We start from the raw sequence: 7,057 nt of genomic DNA, 5'->3' as shown, positions 1-7,057 counted from the left end.
AAGTAATTAACGTAGTCGATTCTTACGGGTAGGGGGGGGGGAATACTGCATGCTGTGCAATGTCATCAATGGCTTATCCTTTAATAGCTGTTCAGATGATGTCTCAAGGTTACAGCTTCAGCTATGTTGAAATGAGAATGACCAGTCACATGGTTATATATAATGTGCCTTACAAGCTGAAGAACATTAGATTTAGATAGTCTAGAACAGGATCTAGAAAGAGAAGTAGCTGAGGGAATCCAATAAAGGTGATAGTCCTTCCTGTGTAAGAAAAAGGAAGTATGCTCACTGTTTGTGCTTAGTGTTATAATAAAGATTTGTCATTTTGCATTTCACTTTGTATCCAGTCTCATTATTCCATTTAACATCATGACTCAGTTAGTAAGAGATTTAGTATTACTTCATGATTTAATCTTGACTGAATCTCCAGTTATTAATCATACCTACATTCTAGGTTCCATCAATCACTTTAAGTAGGAGCATCTCTGGTACTGTGAGATAGTCATTACTGAGTTGCATTGAAGGTATAACCCAGTGTAAAACAGTAATCTCTAGAGATGAACCCAAAGCTTGAAAAAAGAGAGTACCATGGAAATTGTGCCACTTATGCAGGTGACCTGCACCTTTTCAGTTGTAAGGCTTAACTTAAAGTAGCCTCAGCAGATCTCGAGGATATCCTCATTGATCAGTTCTTGGAAGGGCTAACTAGTGGGTGTGAGAGATCTTCACACTCTTAATACAACACTTTCTGTCATAAGCAATACAGAGTGATAACTTGTGCTAATCACAAAAGAGGAAAATGCCTGTAGTGGCAGCTTCACTGACTTTAACTCAAACTGACAGCCCTACCCAAACACCCATGTCTTATCAAATTCAAACCCAGTAGGGGATTAATCAACTACATATCTTGGTCATGTGATGCAATCGCACTGATATCCAGTGAATTAACAGAACTATCTCAGCTTTCTCACTATTTATTTGCCATGCTTGCACTGCCAGTGCCTTCACCAAGACATCATCCAGCAAGAGAGGAGTAAACCACATGGTTTGCTGAGGGGTATAGAGTCACATTCGATTGAACTGTCCATATCTTGCCTAGCAACACGGTAGACAAGGCTATTAGTTTTGATTACTGGTGCAACATGTACAAGAGAATCAACAGCAGGCAATGAAAAATGCTGCTACAGCTCAGGGCAACTAGAAAAGATCAAGTTGGATCTAGACATCATTTTGGGGAAGTGCAACAAACAACTTGCATCAAAAAAGTATGGTGGTAATCTCAGCTCTCTAAGGACTGATAAATTCCAAAGTGATCCACTTATCTCTGAATACAGTAGCTATTTTTTGCTTGCCTGCCATTGGGATTTTGCCTACCCACTTAAAAAATCTCCCACCTAAATCATGTGTTTTGACATGAACTCTGCTAGTACATGATGTAAACAACATGTAACATTAGCCCTTCACTAATTGAGGGGTGACACATTCTCCATGTGCAGTAGATTCCCATAAGCACTTGAACTTGAAATTAACTTCATTCTTAAACTCACCATTGCCACTAACATACATGTAATTGTGCTCTTTAATTTTGAAAGATTTTTGCATAATCTTTGTCAATAATATTGTAGTTACTGTCTTCCTGATCCCCCAGACAGCAGTAAATCTACAGATTTCACCAAAATCTGAGGTTTGATTCCCTGCAGTAAACACAGCAGATAGTTCAATATGGCTTTGCTCTTAAAAAAAAATGTCTTTCTATTTCTTTTTTCAGTGCATGCCTATTCTTTTTTTTTTATTTTCTTGACATTTTGATTCCATTTGTCACTTTTGTTAATTCCTGAACAGTGGTAAACTTAGTTGTGTTAAGGTTACTTCTCACCTTGTTTTTCAACACCGATAAAAGTTATTCTATACCCTTGCCTGTACTTCAAACAGTTTCACACATCAACTGGTTTCTGTATTTTTTATAATGGAATTTCTAGACCTATGGTCTATTACTTTGCCAGGATGAGTCTTTCTTCTATGGTTCTCCTAATTTTATGGACCTTTAAATAATTGTTGTTGCATATTAAAAAGAAATGAGGATATTTTTGACCAGTTCTACACTATAAACTCTCACATTTCTGTGGCTTCATCCTCTCATTCTAGCTCTGTACATGAAGCCAAAGTTTGATTGGGAATGAAACTAGTTAATGGCTTTTACTATGGTCATTTGCAGAACTCAAGATACTATACAACATAATGTCTTCAAATTCCTGTTTATGGCTGCTGAAGGTTTTTTGTAGAAGATGTTACCACCAGTTGTCTCCTTGTCATGGATTTTGACTTCCTTTGCTGTTCCTCTATTTCTTGTGCATTTTCCATTCCTAAGCCTATCCATGAGGTCAATGTTTTTGATTGTCTTGCTTTGCTCTGGCCTCTTTATTTTCTGTTGAGGAACACATCATTCCTCTCTCTCTTCTTGCTGATTGTGTTGAGTGTGTACTATTCTTTCCTTCTCTCCCATGTTCCTATATTTCTTTACAATCTTTATTCCACGTTTTAGTTTTCTTTTTTCCTCTTCACCTGACTTTATTATCTATGCTGAAATCTTGTCTCAGCATTTTCCCACTCTTCCACACATCATCTTCCTCAGTTCTATGATTTCTTTAACATGACTTATGGTCACTCCCTATTAGATATACATGACTGTTTAAGTTAATGCAAGTGTTATAATTTAGATGGTCTATGTATAATACAAGCATTAAATTTTATTATTTTTAGAAGCAATAGTTTAACGCAGACTTGTTTATGTTACTATTTTCAAATCTTACATTGTGTAGTTCAGTTGTTGTGAATTGGTGATTGTTGTATTATTGCATCATGTTACAAGAACCTTCTACGTTTTTTCTTTGTTTTGATAGAGTATTATCACATAATAATATCTCATAATGATGTAGAAAGTTCTAGGCCTTGGTCAGGCTATAAATATGCATACAAAATATAGGTCGAGATACTAAGACATAGTAAGTTAAGTTAGACAAAGTAAGGGATAGATTGATAGATAGATAGACCTAGACTGCGTGATTGTGAGTTTAGCAGTAAAGAGCATATAGTGGCAACTTTTAAAGTGAATTGTCACAGATTGTATTATAATAAAAGAGTAGAGAAGAATAATTTGTCTTGTCAATTGTGTTCTAAAGTAATTGAACCAGCCTGTATGGACTTTGACAAAAGAAGAAGAGACAATTACTTAAAGCTTTGGATAGAACTGTGGTAACCAATAGTTATAGTAGTGATTTTAAAGTGAAATTATCACAGACTTTATTGTAACAAAAGAGTAGAGAAGAATAATTCATCTTGTAAATTGTGTTCTAAAGTAAGTGAGCAAACCTGTATGAATTTTTGATGAAAATAGAATTATTTAACCCTTTTGCCCCTGGGTGTCATTTTTAAATTCTTTCTGCATTGATACTGTGTTGTATTCAAAATTTAATTAAACCACTTTATTATCAATATATTTAATTGAAATTATTATTATTATCAAGTATTTTATAATTTAAAGTTTTATATTATCTAAGTTTTTAATATTTTATTTCAAATAAAACACCTCAAACTACAAGTATAACTTGTTTTTGCTGTCACGTGATCAGCTCGCAGTTACAATTTCTCAACTTCAACAGTTGGTAAAAAAGAAACTGGGTGTCTGCACTGTATAGGCTTCCACTATATGGCCAAAGTACACACACATGTGGTTTACATTACTGACTCATTTTACTTTTGAAGATTTTCTCCTCCTAAGAAACTGTTGTAAGTACTTTCTCAACCATGCCCACTTGCAGAGTTAAATATGTGTTGCTATGCAACAGTCTGAAGTTGAATGACATGCTTACAATCAATAGAAAGAGCAGGTTTCACCCTTAAATATTTGTACTGTAATTGGAAGCATATATGTAGTCTTTGATTTTGAAATGGGATAAAATAAAGCTAAGACTATTGTTCTCTCGAAGGGTATGTACTACTTAGCAATTGTTTCTCACCCTATATGTATTAGTGTACTAGACAGTTAGATTACATTTATGTTTTACTTTTATATTTTAATTAATTATGTATTATTAATGTTTTAAAATCCATATTTGAAAGGTTTAATGATTTTTATAAGTTTAACTTGTTGTCACCTGGATTGTTAAAGCTTATAAACAAGATGCCATGTGCACACATGAGTCAGCAGGAGCTGGAAGGTTATAACTATTGTTGGATATACAAAACTGTTTAGTGTAAGCATTATTATTTAGTTTATTTTGTGATTTAATATTTAATGATTGTTTTGTTTCTTGACAAGAGTATTGAAGGTTGATTGTTTTAAAAGCGTTAGTTCTGACAAATTTTGTTACATAACTCTGTACGAGTCATACATTGTGTATGTAGCTAGATCCTATCATTGTTGTACTAAGCTTTAGTAATATTGTTGACGTCATGTTACTCAAATCTTCAGTATTTTTCTCATTACTTTAAGTGAGTGTTGTTCCATTATAGTGTCGCATAGTTTATAGAAAGTTTGAGGCCTCAGTGAACAAGCTATATATATATAGGTGACTAGCAAGTGCAAGTGATGTAGAGAAAAGAAAGCAAGTGAAGTAAGAGATAGTTAGATAGATCTAGACTGTGTGATTGGCAATCTAGCCATGATGGGCAATTTCTAAAGAAGTTATGTTAGTGAAAGTGAAGTTAGACAGCATGATTGTTAGTTTAGCCATAATTAAAATTAGGCTTATTTTAAAATTAGGTTTCACAATTTAACTCTCTCGACATGGAGACGGTCGATTTGTCTGAGTCATATGACCTTTTGTACTCAATTAAAGTCTTTATAAATTAATACTTATAACTCTCAATATATTGAGTATATCTTCATGAAATTTAGAAGACTTTCAGTTAATATTACAAGTCTTCCACATACAAAAGTAATATTTCTTAGTGAAATATTTTTAATAAAATAAAGATTTGTCCATGAATATATTGAGTTTTTTTTTTAATAATCCATGTGCAAAGTAATTTTCATGTTGAAATTAAAAATACTGTTATGTCTGTGGTCGTTTGTTAATTTCGGGTATAAATTCTTCCCGAGGAACTTCAGCGATACAATTCCTTTCTTAAATAAAACTAGTTTATTCTTTCTCAATACAACTTTGCAATACACAGAATTTCCACAGTCACTTTAACTTAAACATACGCTATAATTCACAACGACACACAAAATTTACTTATGGTCACTACCGCTCACTTGACTCAATTATCTGTCTCTATATCTTCCTATCTCAATTATTCCTCCGCTTTATTTGCCGGGCTTATATACTCAAATAAAGGGTGCTTGGAAAAGACTAGAGTTGCCAGGGACAGTCATGATCCTTCTAGAAACTCTAGCGCGCATGCTTCCAGCATCGTGTGACTTCTGCTGTCATAAAAATACTTTTTGTCATCTCAAAAATTTCAAATTTCTTTTGTATAATCCCAAAACCTCCTAAATGCATTTCAAAGTTTTTTTCACTAAATCCTTATAGCTTATCTGTTATTTTCTCTACCCTATCTCAAAATGGGATTGGTCAATTTGACTGACCTCCTGACCATTAAAAAAGTCGAAATAAACCTAAATTAACCTTTTTTTCTTTCTAGAAGATCTTCAAATTGTAACATGAAACTGCATTTGTTTAACCTAAGTTTGTAACATTATACATTTAATTATAATTAAATTTTATTGTTTTATTGCTTTTTGAACTGTGTTTAACTACTTTCTGTACCATAAAAAGTTGTAAATCATTCGGAGAATGTGCAGTTCACATTATGCTATCGAATTACATTACCCATGAGCTGCTCACGTGTGTGCCTCATGAACCATTTTAATTATATTATTATTATTACTTATTTTACCTAATCTAATCTTAAATAACTTAAAAAGATCCATATTTTTAATTTTGCTTACTTTTATTATAATAAATAAAGAATGAAAAACAAGAAATATGGTACTTACCCAATCTTCTTTTTTCCTACTCTTGATTGTCAAGGAGTGTTAAGCCAGATTTTTTATAGTAATTATGGTAAAGTACTTAACACTTTTTATTTAATTAAATAATGCACCAAATAATATAGACTAATAACATTCAAAAAGTAGACAAATTCACTTACCTCTCAAAATTTTTCTGGTTTTCTAACTATGTGACAAGAACTGTTACAAATTCATCCAAGCTAGTTGTTAACTTTCACATGGGAATGATGCTGGTGCTCTGAGTAAAATTAACATTTAAATGTTCAGAACATAACATTATACAATACGTTGTTTGATAGATGAAAACCTTGACTTACTATTGGTTATAGGTAATATGTAATGAAATGTAAGAGAGAGAATACTATCAATGAATTCTGAAAGATAGGATATGACAGGTGGGTGTGGCAAGAGGGGTCTGATTTTCTATTCAATAGCACTGTAACCAAACAAATTGAAGACTGTAAAAATTATAGTTTGTTTGAGTAATAAAAATTTTATAGAGTAATTTACATTTCATTTCATACTTTTAAGAGGAGTGGTGGATAAAATAGGGATGATGATATGCTAAGAGAAAATGTGTCACATGGGTCACACTAGTGGAAATTCAGGATTTTTTAAAATATTTCCTTGTAGAATTAAGAACTTAAAACTTGTATACTATTAAAATATGGATTATTAGCTACGATTTTATGCTATTCTAATTGGTATAACATAAACAAAATGCAGTTTAATAAAATTTTGAATGTTAGACTAAAACCTTGTGTCGTGCGCAGTAAATGGTACTCTGAGTGATAGGGTTAACTTGAAGTCTAGCGGTTTTGGACCTGTATGATACATGCATATAATCAAAACATCAATAAGGTGGTTCACCTATGGATACAAATAAAAACACACTGGAATATCAGACTGTTTTATTTTTTCTCTTTTTTTATTACTTTTTTCTACCAGTTTTGCAACTTCAAAGGTCACTCTTCAGGATATAATTTTATTGAGAATATATAACAAAAGCATACAAATACCATTTTTCAACTATACATAAAT

General features: G+C 32.5%; 1 protein-coding gene across 2 annotated transcripts in view; it reads left to right on the top strand.

Moving 5' to 3' along the window:
* LOC106459946 (dnaJ homolog subfamily C member 16-like) overlaps window positions 1-7,057 on the top strand; it is a 153,401-nt gene that overhangs the window by 24,847 nt on the left and 121,497 nt on the right. The window lies entirely within an intron of this gene.

Source organism: Limulus polyphemus, unplaced genomic scaffold (genome assembly GCF_000517525.1).
Source record: "Limulus polyphemus unplaced genomic scaffold, Limulus_polyphemus-2.1.2 Scaffold685, whole genome shotgun sequence".
In the NCBI taxonomy this organism is placed as follows: domain Eukaryota; kingdom Metazoa; phylum Arthropoda; class Merostomata; order Xiphosura; family Limulidae; genus Limulus; species Limulus polyphemus.
Note: the sequence above shows the minus strand (reverse complement) of the source record. Positions and strands in the feature narration are given on the sequence as shown.